Here is a 15700-nt window from a genome sequence, read left to right as displayed (position 1 = left end):
TGGCCTGAATCCACTCAGGCTCCAGAAATGCTTCATCTACCTTAGTGGGCTCTGTGATAGAGACAAAAGCATAGTGCCCACAAAAGTTACATAAATGTGAAGCTTTTGAGCGTGTGAGAGGACCTGGTGCTTCAATGTCATCGATGATCTTCTCAACTTGCAGTTCTTTTGCAATGCGAGGATGAGTAGGTTGTCGTCGAGGAATTTGATCAGCATTTTCTTCAGCACCATTTTCTTCAGCTATTTCATCAGGTGCATTAGCTCAATGTTCTTCACGTTCTGGAATGAATTCTTCAGCAGATTCTTCGGTAGGAATGACATCCTCAGTAGCCTTGAACTTGATAGTTTGCTCAGGTGCTGGTTCATCTATCACAGAGGGTAGGTGCTCTCTTTGCGAGCCATTAGTTTCATCGAACCGCACATCTACAGTTTCAACAACCTTGTGAAGAACGTTGTTGAAGACTCTTTAGGTGTGCGAGTCCTTTCCGTAAACAAGCATAAAACCTTCATGTGTTTTCGGTGCAAATTTAGCATTGTGACGAGGATCTCTAATCCAACATTTAGCACCGAAGACTTTGAAATAACTCACATTGGGTTTCTTGTCAGTGAGGAGTTCATAGGCAGTCTTCTTGAAGATTTTGTGAAGATATACCCTGTTGATGATGTGGCACGCAGTATAAATTGCCTCAATCCAAAAGTTACGAGGCGTCTTGTACTCATCAAGCATAGTGCGAGCCATCTCAACAAGAGTCCTGTTCTTGCGCTCCACGACGCCATTCTGCTGAGGAGTGTAAGGAGCAGATAACTCATGAGTAATACCAAGTTCATCAAGATAGTCATCAAGACCAGAATTCTTGAACTCAGTTCCATTGTCACTTCTGATGTGCTTGATCTTCACACCAAAGTTGGTTGAATCCCTCGAGGAAAATCGTTTGAAGACTTCCTGCACTTCATGTTTGTAAGTAACAATGTGTACTCATGTGTAACGAGAGTAATCATCAACAATAACAAGCCCATAGAGAGATGCGTCATTTGTGACAGCTGAGTAATGGTTAGGACCAAAGAGGTCCATGTGAAGCAATTCGAATGGTCGAGTGGTGGTCATGATAGTCTTCGCTGGATGCTTAGCCTTGGTCATCTTTCCAGCTTCACAAGCTCCACACAAGTGATCCTTGAGGAATTTGACATTCTCAATGCCAATGACATGCTTCTTCTTTGCAAGCGTGTGCAAATTCCTCATGCCTGCATGACCAAGTCGTCGATGCCATAGCCAACCTTCTGAAGCTTTTGCGAGTAGGCACACGGCCGGTTGCGGTCCTGTAGAGAAATCAACAATATACAAGTCTCCTCTCCTAAAGCCTTCGAAGACTTTGGAACTGTCAGCTTCCATAACCACAACACAACGATACTTGCCAAAGACAACTACCATATCAAGATCACAAAGCATTGAGACAGACATGAGGTTGTATCCTAAGGACTCGACAAGCATGACTTTGTCCATGTGTCGATCCTTTGTGATCGCAACCTTACCTAGACCCAATACCTGACTTTTGCCTTTGTCAGCGAAGATGATATGCTTCAGATGCGATGGTGATAAGGGAGCATCAATAGATTCTTGTCACCAGTCATCTGATTTGTACATCCACTATCGAGGACCCACTCAGTGGCTTTGGGTTGATCATCCTACAGATGAATTAGTGCAGCTTACGAACTTCATATACTTCATCCGTGAAGAATATCACATCAATTTATCAGATCTATTTCATCAAGCAATAGAACAGATAAAGCAGTAGGAGGACATGAGAAATGAAAGTTCATTTCTTCATGATTAGCCTGCGTCCTTTCAGGCACTCTTCAGGTCTCCAGCAAATTCTTCAGACGTTCAAGCACGTCTGGAGACCTGACCCTGCAGAAGAGATTAGTTCTTTTTCTTCACCACCCACATCTGAAGGGGTGGCAAAGAGTTCATCACTCTATGAGCTCCATATGAGAAAGGTGGCATAGAAGCCAATCCGTTTCGTTTCACATAAGAGAAGGTAGGGTAAGCATATGAATAAGCAGAGAAATTCTTTGAGGACTTATGAACATAATGATTAGAAGAATAATGCTCATATTCATAGCCCTTGGCTCTTCCCTGCGAAACAGAGATGTTAGCACGATGATGTTCATATGAGGACTTTGATCCTTTTGAGGAATATGATCCATGTGAGGAATTTTGTCCGTATGAGGACTTGGATCCATATGAAGAATTTGGTCCATATGAAGAATTTGATCTGGGGTTCCTAATCTTCATAGGTGGTGTCATGAGGACATTCACCTGAAAACTTTCAAGGCACCTTTTGGGAACCCAGATTTTCTTCATGGGGGAACCGTTCCTGCAGTTAGTGCCAACATATCTAGCAAATACTTCACCATTCTGAGTTTTAAACAGTTTGTAGTTGGAGTCAAATGACTCATCAGAAGAATGAGAAGATTCACATGTAAAGCCAGATAAATTAGATGGATCAACTGGAGGTCCCTTTGCAGCAACCCATGAGGTTTTGGGGTACTGCTCAGGCTTCCAATATGTACCATCAGCATTGAGTTTCCTCTCAAAGGCAATACCCTCTTTCCTAGGGTTCCTGTTGAGGATCTGCTTTTTAAGCACATCACAAAGAGTCTGATGCCCTTTGAGGCTTTTGTACATGCCTGTCATGTACAATTCCTTCAGCCATGCATCGTTAGTGATACTAGCAATGTCCTCAGCTGAGCAATTAGTGATAGCAGAGACAGTTGAGGAATTTGTAGCATTAGAAGCATTTGAACATTCAGGTGAAGAATTAGCAGATTCACGTTCAATGCATTTGAAACATGGAGGAACAAATTCTTCTTGAGCAGCGCTGATTTGTTGAGCAAGTAATGAATCACGCTCCTTCTGAAGATCTTCATAACTCACTTTTAGCTTCTCAAGATCTTGCTTTCTTTGAAGAAATTCATAAGAAAGCTTCTCATGATCAAACAAGAGAGTGTTATGATGACCTTGAAGGTTGTCAAACCTAGTCTGATGTCTCTGAAGATTTTCAGTCAAGGTTTTAGTGCGATCCATTTCTTCACCCAACATATCATCACTTTTGTCTAGCATGTTTTGAACCTTTTCAAGGGCCCTTTGTTGTTTCACAGCAATCTTAGCAAGTTTAGAATAGCTGGGCTTAAGGTTTTCATCAGATTCATTCTCACTTGATTCAGAGGAGGTATAATTGAGTACCTTGGCACCCTTTGCCATGAAGCAATAGGTGGGAGCGTAGTCATCATTGCCTTCATCAGCCTTGTTGGTGAGGTCATTTTCTTCAGTGTTGAAGATAGACTTGCTGACGGATGCAGTAGCGAGGGCTAGGCTCGCCACACCGGATTCAGAATCCTCAGATGCCTCATCTTCCTCATTTTCTTCAGATTCAGCCTTAGAGTCTATTTCCTTGCCAATGAATGCACGAGCCTTCTTGGAGCTGCTCTTCTTGTGAGATGAAGACTTTGAGGATTTTGATGATGAAGATTTTGAGGATTTCTTCTTTTTCTTCGCATCATCAGAACTGTAATCCTTGTATTTCTTCTTCTTTGATTCCTTTTCCCACTGAGGACAATCTTGGATGTAGTGTCCTTGTTTCTTGCATTTGTGAGAAAGCCTCTTCTTGTAGTCACTGGATGAGGAATCATTGCTCCTTGAGGGTCTTCCAAAGCGACCACGTCTTGAGAACTTCTGGAATTTCTTCACGAGCTGTGCTAGATCATGGCTCAGTTCTTCAGGATCACCAAGGCTGCTATCAGAGTCTTCATCTTCAGACTCAGAAATTGCCTTGGCCTTCAGTGCACGTGATCTGCCATAGCTCGAACCATAGAGATCTCTCTTTTCAGCAAGCTGGAACTCATGAGTATTTAGCCTCTCGAGGATATCAGCGGGATCAAGTGACTTGTAATCAGCACGCTCTTGTATCATCAATGCCAGAGTATCGAATGAGGAGTCAAGCAATCTCAGCAGTTTCTTCACCACCTCGTGGTCGGTGATGTCAGTGGCACCAAGTGCTTGAAGCTCATTTGAGATGTCAGTGAGGTGATCGAAGGTTTGTTGAACATTTTCATTGTCGAGTCTTTTGAAGCGGTTGAAGAGATTGCGAAGAACATCAACTCGAGAGTCACGCTGTGTTGAGACTCCTTCATTTACTTTGGACAGCCTATCCCAGATAAGCTTAGCAATTTCCAAAGCACTCACTCTTCCATACTGTCCTTTGCTCAGATGGCCACATATGATATTCTTCGCTTGAGAATCGAGTTGCTTGAATCTCTTCACATCGACAGCGTTTAGTGAGGGTGAGACAGAGGGAACACCCTTTTCCACCACATACCAGAGATCGTTATCAATTGCCTCAAGATGCATTCGCATCTTATTCTTCCAGTAGGGGTAGTCCGTCCCATCGAAGGTAGGACACCCAGCAGAGACCTTGATCATACCTGTGGTCGACATAACTAAAACTCCAGGCGGTTAAACCAAAATCACACAGAACAAGGGAGTACCTTGCTCTGATACCAATTGAAAGTGCGTTATATCGACTAGAGGGGGTGAATAGGCGATTTTTATGAATTTTTCACTAAGGAATTTGTGGGTGAGGAAATTCCTTAGCGAAGAACTACTTGCAGCGGAATAAGTACTCAAAAGTATGCATAGCAGAGCACAAGCATAGTCATCATGATGAAATGAAAACAAGCACAGAGTACAGAAGGCGTAAACATAGGATAACATAGGATGAAGACAAACAGACTGAGGAAATTGAACTGAGGAAATTGAGAAAGTCTTCAGTCAAAGTCTTCAAACACAGATATGAACAAGCATACAACACGGTAATGAGGAAATGAAAGAGTTGAGGAAATAGAACCAGTAGGCTTGGTGAAGACAATGATTTGGTAGACCAGTTCCAACTGCTGTCTCAGTTGTACGTCTGGTTGGAGCAGCTAGGTATTTAAACCTGAGGACACCCAGTCCCGAACACACAGTCCTCACCGTATTCTCCTTGAGCTAAGGTCACACAGGCCTCGCCCAATCACTCGTGGTAAGTCTTCAGGTGACTTCCAAACCTTCACAAACTCGGTCACTCGGTGATCCACAATTTTCTCTTGGATGCTCTAGACCATGACGCCTAACCATCTGGAAGAAGCACAGTCTTCAAAGGTAACAAGCGTCGGATCCACGCAGGATCAATCTCTTCAGTGATGCTCAATCACTTTGGGTTTGTAGGTGTTTGGGTTTGGGGTTTTCCTCACTTGATGATTTTCGCTCAAAGTCCTGGGAGGATGGGGTGCTCTCAAATGACAAGTGTGAGTTTCTCTCGGAGCAGCCAACCAGCTAGTGGTTGTAGGGGGCGGCTATTTATAGCCTAGGGAGCAGCCCGTCATGATAAGACATAAATGCCCTTCAATGATATGACCGTTAGGTGGGTAGATATTTTGGGACGGCTGGCGCATAGCACAGCAACGGTCGGAAATTTGAGTGTCAAATTCCTCAGGGCTATCATGTTCCTCACTGTGTAGGCAATCCGCACTGGCAAATTCCTAACTCCTCAGTCAGAACAAATTCCTCAGAGACCAGAAGAACTTCGTCTCTGTCACTGAAGAATATGACTGAACTGTATGAGATTTCCAATGGCTTCACTCGAAGGGATTGGTAGGTGTAGGATCTTGAGTTGAGCATCACATGGAAATTTTTCCTTAGTATTTCCTCGACCCCCTTAACAGTACGATGTTTCCTATGACTCAAGAAAGAGAAAATGAAACTACGAAAGCAAAAGTCTTCACGCTTCATGTTCCTCAAATGAATACCAAGTCTTCAAGGTCACACCAATTTCTTCACTTTCAAAGTCTTCAGAAATACCAAAGTCTTCAGTCGAAGAACTTCATTTTTAGGGGACGACTTTCTCTGTAAATATCAAACTCCTCATAGACTTATAGACCTGTGTACACTCATAAACGCATTAGTCCCTTAACCTATAAGTCTTCAATACACCAAAATCACTAAGGGGCACTAGATGCACTTACAGGATTGATATTCAATGAGGAGTGAAATGATGGCTGCTTCCTCGGTTAAACATAGAGAAAGGCGGGCCTCGTGATTTGATGGCTCATTAGTCATTATTACTGCCTATACTCTTTGCCCATAATAACCGTGTGGTAGAGTAGTTGGCTATACTTTTAATAACCATGCTTGAAGAGAAGAGGTGCACGCACCCACGCACATACTACTAGTAGCACTCTTTCGTCTTCCCCGACCACACACGTGAGACGGTGGAGCTCATTTCTGTACGATGATGCAGCACACGTGATAATTTGACGCGTCTAGTAGCACTTAATGGAGGGTCGGGAACCACGCATGAATGATGCCGCGTTATCTAGAAATACAGTTTCTTTTCATGAGTGGCACGTACGCAGTATAATTAGGTTCATATGGAGAGAAAAAGAAACCACTCCATTATATGTACATAGCCAGGAGCCTACACGGTTGCTTGCACAAAACGATTGTGGCCACATCTCTAATATCCGGGCGGATCACGTCCGCCGAGGGAAGGGGTGGATGCTTTGTGTAGATGCGGTCGCCATCACCGACGGCAAAAACCCACTATCGGCGCGTCCCGATCAGGGGTCCCCGCCGTTTTCTCTCACAAAGCCGGTGCGGTTGCCTTCGCCCCTTGCTCACTACCGCGCGGTGGGAAGTTGCCGCCCTCCTCTAAGCTAGCTACATCCCGACATCCCTCAGGTACAACTTCCTTTACAGCCGGCTTGCACCACTGCCCCAGCTGCACACATCGCTCCATGTGGATATTTCTCTACTTCTTTGCCCCGCACGTACCTCTACTGGCTTCTGCTGTATTGTGATGAGTTTATGTCTCATAAAAACTAGTCCCACTAGGTCTTATTCTAATCACACTTCAATTTCTTTGCCACAGGGATGCTCAACTCGACTTTAGTGAAACTGTACAAAATGATCTGATGGTCAAAGGGTTGGAAACTTCATTCCTTCGAAAGGTTCAACCTCACCAGCAAATTAAAGCCTGGTTAGGGTTTAGGGTTCAAGGCCTAGGGACTGCATGGATCATTTTTTTCCTTTAGCTGTCTCTGTTCTAAAATAAGTGTCAACTTTAGTACAACTTTGTACTAAAGTTGGCATGAAGTTGAGAAACTTATTTTGGAATGGAGGGCATATTGGCTATGATCTGTGAATCATTGACATGCAATAGCATGCATGCTAGTCTCCTTTGTATTTGATGGAATGTTGCAACGGGGCAACCTTGGATGGAAGATACATGAAACAGAAGCTGAAAGCTACATAGCATTGTACATTTTTCGCTGCTTTCATGTTTTCGCCGAGCTGTCGTGTTTTCGCTGATTTCGCACTCCTCCACTGCAAGAGTGGAGAAAATTGTAAAGAGTGGACACACTCTACCTCCTTTCACCGAAACGTGGGGCATCCAGCATCCGGTGCACGTGTCATGCACCAAAGTAAAGTGTACAGTACAAGTGAGACTCAGCACCGTCATACCACCTCAGTAATAATGACCAATGGGCCGTCAAATCACATAGACCCGGCAGTAAATTGGACGGACAAAGCAACCATCACTCTTTGTTGAATCCGCTTCTCCCTTCAACGCATGCGCCAGTGAGAGGTCGCGTCTGCTCTTCCCGGGCATGAATGAGGCACCAATTCTCTGGAGCGGCGCTGACCATTTCGGGCAGGAAGCGCGCGTGGGCGATGAAGGGAGGCGTGCAACATTAATTGCGAGTTGATTCCTTCGAGCGATAAAATTTCTTCACGTATTAGCATTGCCCTCGTATTTTTCTTCACTGTATTAAATAAATAGTTCCATTTCGTGCACAATTTATAACAATTTTTATTATGGAGAGAAAAAGAAAACCACTCCAACTATATATGTTGCAGCCTCGGCACTTGTTTTCTAAGTTTGCTCTCTTCACACTCTCTCTCCACTATATACATACACGCTAGAACCTCGGTGCTTGTAGTTGCTCTCTTCACACTCTCTCACCCTCTCCAGATCTAAACGAGACTGTGTCAGCCTCTCTCTCTCTCTCACTTCCCTAACTGTTGGTCATAGAGCCGGCAGGATCCCGTCTGCCAGGGAAGGGAAGGAGGCTTAACGCTGTCGACGTCGGCGAGGGAGGGAATCCACTACCGGCGTAGCTGTTCTCTTTCACCTAGCAGCGGCGTGGGAGGGCCTCCGACCCCTTCTTCCTTGTTCTCGTACATAGTGTGGGCAGATCAGCCTCCGGCCGCCCACTGAGCCACACCCCAAGAACCTTAAGGTATAATTTATGTAATTTACATGCATTGCTCTAGCTGCATGTGGATTTTTTCCGCTTCTGCACTCGAATCTAGGTGTTGGATCAAACAGGAAAGTAGTGGGGAAAGTTGTATATCATGAATCTAGGATGTGGTTCAAAGAGGAAAGGAAGGGGGGGAAGTAGTACAGACTGGCTATCCAGCACCTACGCTGGTAGAAAAGGGAAAACAATGAAAAATGCAGTACGCACGTCTATAATGAACTGATCTTTTTGTGGGTGGGGGACAAGGCTGTAGAGTTTGAGCAGGACTAGATTTGCTGCCCTCACATAGGGAAAGGTTTCTAAAGATAACAAAACTGGGACCAACACAAATATGCTCCTTGGTTGTTGTTCTTTGTTGCAACAGACTGTGCATCACCCCTTTATACATCGGTAGATGCACATGGGTGCAACTCTTTAGCTGTCCCATACAACTCTTCAGCTGTTGTTAATCTAATAATGCCGCTGGAAAACTGAAGCAATGCCACAGTTAAAAGAAAATTATATGCTTAACGAATTTTATTGATAATATAATCTCTCTGTTAATATGAATCAATGCTACAGTCCTGCTTTCTTTCCCATTTAGATAAGTAAGATGCTTCTTTTTGTGGGCTTCTGTGTCATCCACGGTTATTGACCCGTAATTGTTTCCTTTGCACCTCTGTGTAAACCGGGTTATCTACTTCACCTCGTTGCTATTGCAACCTTTTGTTCCACTGCACAAAACACGTTTGCTTTAAGAGTGTTTTGTGCAGTTCAACCAAAATGTCACACCGACAACGTTGCTTTATTGCTTGATCTTAGTGGAACTGCACAAGAGGAGATCTGACTTCCTATCTGTGTTGAGAATTTTTTTCACATCTTCTTCTTGTGAGTTGTTTGAATTCCGCGTCATGAGAGGTCAGTAATGGCCTTCTTCCACATGATTGTGCAGTGTGCTTTCATCTGTTCTGCTACTTATACGGTAATGTTGCTTGATTTTAGTGAACTCCACAAAAGGAGACTAGACTTCCAATTTGTATGTGCAGCGTAATATCCCATTGAGGTAAGATAATGATATTTCACAACTGTTGGCCTATATTTTGCTACTGTCATCAGAAAAGTAATGTTATTGTTTAGTGCTATACTTGTGCTCCCTAATTGACATGCCAAATCTTACATTGAAGGCGAAGCTTGTCTGTTATTGAACCAAGTGATGAAGGGGGAGAACAAGCGGAAGAAGTGTCAGGACCCCGATTCTAAGTCACACCGATCTAGCATGTAACACCTCATATCACTTTGCGGCCTCACGCACGGTATTCCCACGGGTGTCGCCTTACCATGGCCCGGGACTGTTTGGGCCTTTTGGCTCACGTATATGATAGTGTCGCTAGCATCCATATGACAGAGAATCCGGGCCGACATGGCTAGTCGTGAACCCAAAGCGGCGCTAACTTACGGGGACAGGCATACATGAATCAACATCGAGCATGTCGGTCAGCAGTGTGTGAATCCGGGCTGTAGCATTGGGCTAACAGGACTCCGGGAACTCGGGCTGTAGCAGGCTAGGTAGGACTCTGGATGTCACCCATGACATTTCCTCGAAGGGACAGACACAAGGACGAAGTGAAACACATGCCGGCCAGTCTAAGTGTTCCGGAGCAGTAGTGCTGGGCTAGCAGGACTCCGGTAAACCGGGCTGTAGCAGACTACCATGGCTCAGTGGAAGCACCAGACTACATTTCCCCATAAGAGAGGCTGCCAAGGATAAAAAACTAGATTGTTGGATCCCACACATACTAAGCATTTCAATCATACACACAATATGCTCGATATGTGTAAATACAACATGGCATCACAACAAAACTCTACAACTCAAAGTACTTTATTTAAAGGCTCCAGAGAGCCATACATAACATGTTCATACAGATAGGGGTCACACGACCCGACACTCAAGTCATACAAACATACAAGCACATGCGGAAGCAAACTTGTCTGAGTACAGACAACTAGAAAGAAAGAAGGCTTGACGAAGCCTGTCTATCTACAAAGGCCCTTCACAAGCTCAGGTCACCACTTGGGCGGCAAGTCACTCGTCAACGTCGAGATCTACATAGAACCCATCGGAGGGGGCGGTGTTCTCTTCTGCAACAATTATTAAAGCAACATGAGTACAAATGTACTCAACAAGTCTTACAACAGATCCTACTATACATGCACATTCTCAAGAAGGGTAGTGGAGTTATTGCAGCAAGCCAGCTTTGACTCTTGGCTAAGCTATCCTACAAGACACCACTTGTAAAATAGTTTTCGCACACGAGTCCACTATTCATCATCACAATACTCCACCGTGGATCCTCCCTCGTCATCCTACGAGAGGGCCATCCGCGGTACTCACACTTATCTTGAGTCTTTTAGTAGTAACCATTAACTTGTCTATGAACTACATAAGCGACCAAGTAGTCCTTTACCGTGGACGCGACTATTCGAATAGTTTTATACCCTGCAGGGGTGTACTTCGTCACACATGTTTCCACCACTTAGCGTCTGCACACATGTGCTCGGCAGACTTCAAGCCAAAGCCGACATGGGTGTAGACCACGACCTAACTAACCACACAAGTCTCTAGTCCAGGTTTATCGCCTATTCGGGTTCCATCCACAAGGAAATCCGGCCGGGGTGTCCTCAACGGCCCCAAACGATGTGTGCAAGGTTCCCGAGACACCAAACGGGCGACTCGGTACACCGTGCCACGTGCCTACCGCATTACAGCCCACCCCTAAGGTCAGCGCTGTGCATGGCCTCCAGCAACTACAAACACCAGAAACTACTTGCAACTCCTGGACAAAGGACGAGAGGGGTCAGTAAGTCGAGCGGGGTCATATTTCAGGGCCCAATGTGTGGTAGTAGTTGAATCTTAAATCACGCATACAGATCTCAGTTCTTAAGGACGGCCTCAATGAAACAACCCACCAAGTACTCCTACATGGCCTCTCATCGACACCATTACCAAATCATATTCAACACTTCACTCTAATTACCGACACAACCATTCACTCTAGTTCATCACCCCGATGAGCTAGACCTGACACGACTAAATGCATAGCAAGCATAGCATGGTAGGAAACACAAACATGGCTCAATCAACTCCTACACATGCTAGTGGGTTTCATCTAGTTACTGTGGCAATGACAGGTCATGCAGAGGATATGCGTTCAACTACCGTAACACACAACAGTTTGAAATGTTGTTGTCTTAATGCAGTAAACGAGAGCAGAAGTGAGAAGATGGGTTTGTATCGAAATGATCAATGGGTTGCTTGCATGACAGAGTGGTAGTGGGATACTGCCCTTCGCTTGGATACTCGTGAATATCCTCGGAGGCAGAACCTACCACGAAGAACACATCGAAACACAATCATCACATGGCAATATGCAACAATATGATGCATGCAATGACATGGCAAAATGAGTGTGTTTTGGCTAATGCAACTTAGAACAGATTAGTTTGAGTTCATTTGAATCAAGGATTCAAATGCTAACCCAAAATAAGAGGTGATATTAGTGCATTAACTTGTTTCATCTAAACAGCAGTTAAATTGTTCTGACATGCATGAAACCAGTACAGATGGAAACATTGAATTTTTCTGATCAAATTTCATATATAAATCTTTGCATTTGGAGTTACAGATTAATTTCTATGAATTTTTGAAGTTTGTAGCATTTTCTGGAATTTCCTGTAAAAGAATAATCCAGTAAAAGAGTTATTGCATCACCATTGCGTCAGGGTGACGTCAGTAGTCAACGGAGACGGTCCAGCTCAACCCTGACCTGTGGGTCCCGTCTGTCAGTGATTAGTTAAACTAACTAAATTTAGTTAGCGTTAAACTAACACAAACCTAGTTTAGTTAATGGCTTGGGACCCACACGTCAGTGACCCAGGGGGGTCAAACTGGTCAACTCGCCGGCGTTTAGCCGCCGGCGAGGCCAGACGCGGCGGGGCAGTGCGGGTTTCCTCCTCCGGTGACCAAATGGACGGCGGAGGGCACCTCGTGACGTAGGGAGTGAGCCGCGTTGAGTGGTGGTGGCGGTTGGGCTCGGGGTCGCTGGAAATGACGCCGGCGATGACCTTGGTGGACGTCGGAGATCGGGTGAGCTCGGGCTCATCGCTAGGGGCATGGCGAGGTGCGTGGAGTGGTTCTACGGGCTCCGGGGGATGCGGTGAGTGCGGTGGACATGGTGGTGTGGCCGTTAGGTGGCCGGAGCATCGTCGGCGACGAGCTCGGCGACGGCGCATGCGGTGAAGCTTCATGCGGTCGCTACGGTGTTCGAGAGCGAGAACGGGAAGGGGGAGGAGGTAGCTGGGCTCACGGCGGTTGCAGCGGGATAGACGGCGAGGTCGGGGATGAGCTGCTGCTGCGGTGGCGGCGAAGGGGATCTCCGGCGGTGGCGGAGTCGGGCGTGGTCGTTGCGGTGGCTTCGGGGCAAGCGAGCGCTCGGGGCTCGGCCTGCTCGATGAAGCGGATGATGGCGAAGCTCGTGGACACGGCGGGCGACGAGGAGGCGACGGTGGCTGCGGCTTCACGACGGCGCGGGCGCGGCTGCATCAGCCATGGCGATCAGAGGGCGAGAGCGAGGTGCAGGGGGGCGAATGGGGTGTCGGTGAGGTCGGGGCGGCACCGAGGAGGCGTTTCGAGGCGTCGCGCTGGCGCGGGCGAGGGCAGGTAGGCAGGGAGGTGGCGTGGCGAGCTCGGCGGCGTCGCGGTGTCCCTCCTCTGCCTACTGGCAGAGGTAGGTGATGACTGGCACGGGCCAGATGGGCCGGGCCAGCCAGGTAAGTGGCATGTGGCCTTTCTCTCCCTCTCTTTATTCTGTTTTGTTTTTCTATTTTTCTGTAGCTTCTAGGCTTTATTTAAAATACTAAAGCATTTTCATAAATCCTGAAATTAATTGGGGGCTTTGTTTAGATTATTTCCAACAGCCCACACTTAGCTTCAGAATTATTTGGGCATTTGAATTTTTTATAGCATTTAAATGCCCAAATGCAAATAGGTACTGATTTAATCCAGTGACCTTATGTGTCCTAGAAAAATGTGAACCAATTTTGGTAGAGGTTCTGGACCAAGACAAAAATGATGGAAATTTTAGAAGGGCATTTCAGGTTCATTGAAAATGATTTTAGTAAACCCTAGTTGTTTTAGGGGGGGTGCTGGGGGTTCTGTCATCCCCATTTCAAAGTTCTGGAAAAGTAAACATGATGCAACACTCTAATGCATGAACTAGCTAGGGTGTGACAACTCACCCCCACTCAAAAGAATCTCGTCCCGAGATTTAGGATCCTCCGGGAAGAAGGTGGGGTACTCAAGTCGAAGACGATCCTCCCTTTCCCAAGTGGCTTCTTTCTCGGAATGGTGTGACCATTGAACCTTGAGAAACTTGATATTTTGGCGTCGAGTGGTATGCTCGGCTTGATCAATGATGCGAACGGGATATTCCCGATATGTGAGATTATCTTGGAGATCAAGCATTTCGTGGTCCACTCCACGGATAGGATCCGAGAAGCAACGCCCGAATTGAGAAACGTGGAAGACATCACGAACTCTGGACAGATGCGGAGGTAGTTCCAATTGGTAGGCAACTTCTTCTCGTTTGGCAAGAATGCGAAAGGGTCCAATGTAACGAGGAGCCAATTTGCCTTTGATACCGAATCGATGGGTTCCCTTCAGAGGAGTAACCCGAAGGTAAGCCTTCTCGCCGACTTCATAAGTCATGAATTTATGTTTACGGTCATATTGGCTCTTTTGACGAGATTGGGCTATTTTCAACTTCTCACGAATAATGCGAACCTGCTCTTCTGCTTCCTGAATCATATCCGGGCCAAAGAGTTGTCTTCCCCCGGTTTTTGACCAGTTAAGAGGCGTTCGGCATTTTCGTCCATAGAGAACTTCGAAAGGGGCTTTTCCCAAGCTAGCTTGATAACTATTGTTATAAGCGAATTCGGCGAATGGAAGGCATTTCTCCCAATCCATACCGAAAGAGATGACAGAAGCTCGGAGCATATCTTCCAGAATTTGATTGACTCGTTCTACTTGACCACTTGATTGAGGGTGGAAGGCGGTGCTAAAGGAGAGACGAGTTCCCATAGCATTTTGGAAACTTTCCCAAAATCGAGAGGTGAAGAGACTTCCTAGGATATAGTTAAGTGTTAAACGGTAGTCCTAAAACAACATTGAGATTATGACGTTGGAGGAATGATCAAATTAAATCGGCACAAATTTTTTTGTTATGAATTGAGTAATATCGTCTATAATCAATTGTAATAACACGAAGAGTTAACATGTGATTTTGCTCCTTAGACCATGATAGTATCATAGTCACTTCTTACCGTACAGTCGGCTTTGTGGTTGATCAAACGTCATCTGTAACACGGTGATCATAATGACAACTTGCGGGTTCATCGGAAAGTTTGACAAGGTACTAGATAGATAGGAGTGGGATTTGCTCCTCCGACGATGGAAAGATATTCTTAGGGCCCTCTCGGTGTGAGGGCATTCATCATCATCTGGCCAGACATAGGTGACTACGTCACGGGGATGCTGGAACATGACAACGAGAAAAAGGAACAAAACCAATAACGAGGATTTTGGTATAGTGAGAAGGCATCCTGGGTTCCGTAAAGCATCACGAAGCAAAGGGAACATCGCATAAAAACCAAAGGTTCACTCGAATATCATTCGTGTGCTCATAGATATCAATATGGACGTCCATGGTTCCGCTATCGATCATTGAACGAACGATTTCGTTCATGTCTATGAGTTACCAAACCTAAGGGATCACAAGCTTAAGGCAATCATGATCTGCTGAGTGTTAGTAGGATGGGAGTGATGAGAATATATTTGTGGAATTGTTTTATTAATATTCAAAATAGTTTTGAGAGGATCCGGAAGAACTTCGGGGGTCACCGGAAGGGTTTTATTCATCGGGTAATACCGGGTATTACCGATAAATAATATATTGGTGGAAAATATTTATGGGGATGTTGAAATATATATGAAATGGTCTGAAAGTATTTAGATTAATTTTATATTTATTTTAATATCAACGGACCTTAAAAGGCCAAGAGGTGTAAGGCAACTTGGGCCACAAGGGCCCGAGTGGGGGAGGCGCCCCTTCCACAAAAGTGTTGAGTATTATGATTATTAGGAAAGATAGGATAATGTAGGATCTTAGCCTACCTTGTATAGTACTCCAAGTTGGTCATTGTACTCCTATATATGCCCACGAGGCTCAAGCAATAAACATCAATTCCACAAATCCCTCCTCTCTATTCCATTAACATGGTATCAACCTAACCGATCCAAACCCTA

The sequence above is a fragment of the Aegilops tauschii genome, chromosome 7 (assembly GCF_002575655.3).
Source record: "Aegilops tauschii subsp. strangulata cultivar AL8/78 chromosome 7, Aet v6.0, whole genome shotgun sequence".
Taxonomy (NCBI): domain Eukaryota; kingdom Viridiplantae; phylum Streptophyta; class Magnoliopsida; order Poales; family Poaceae; genus Aegilops; species Aegilops tauschii.
The sequence above is the reverse complement of the archived record's forward strand: the minus strand, read 5'-3'. Positions refer to the sequence as shown.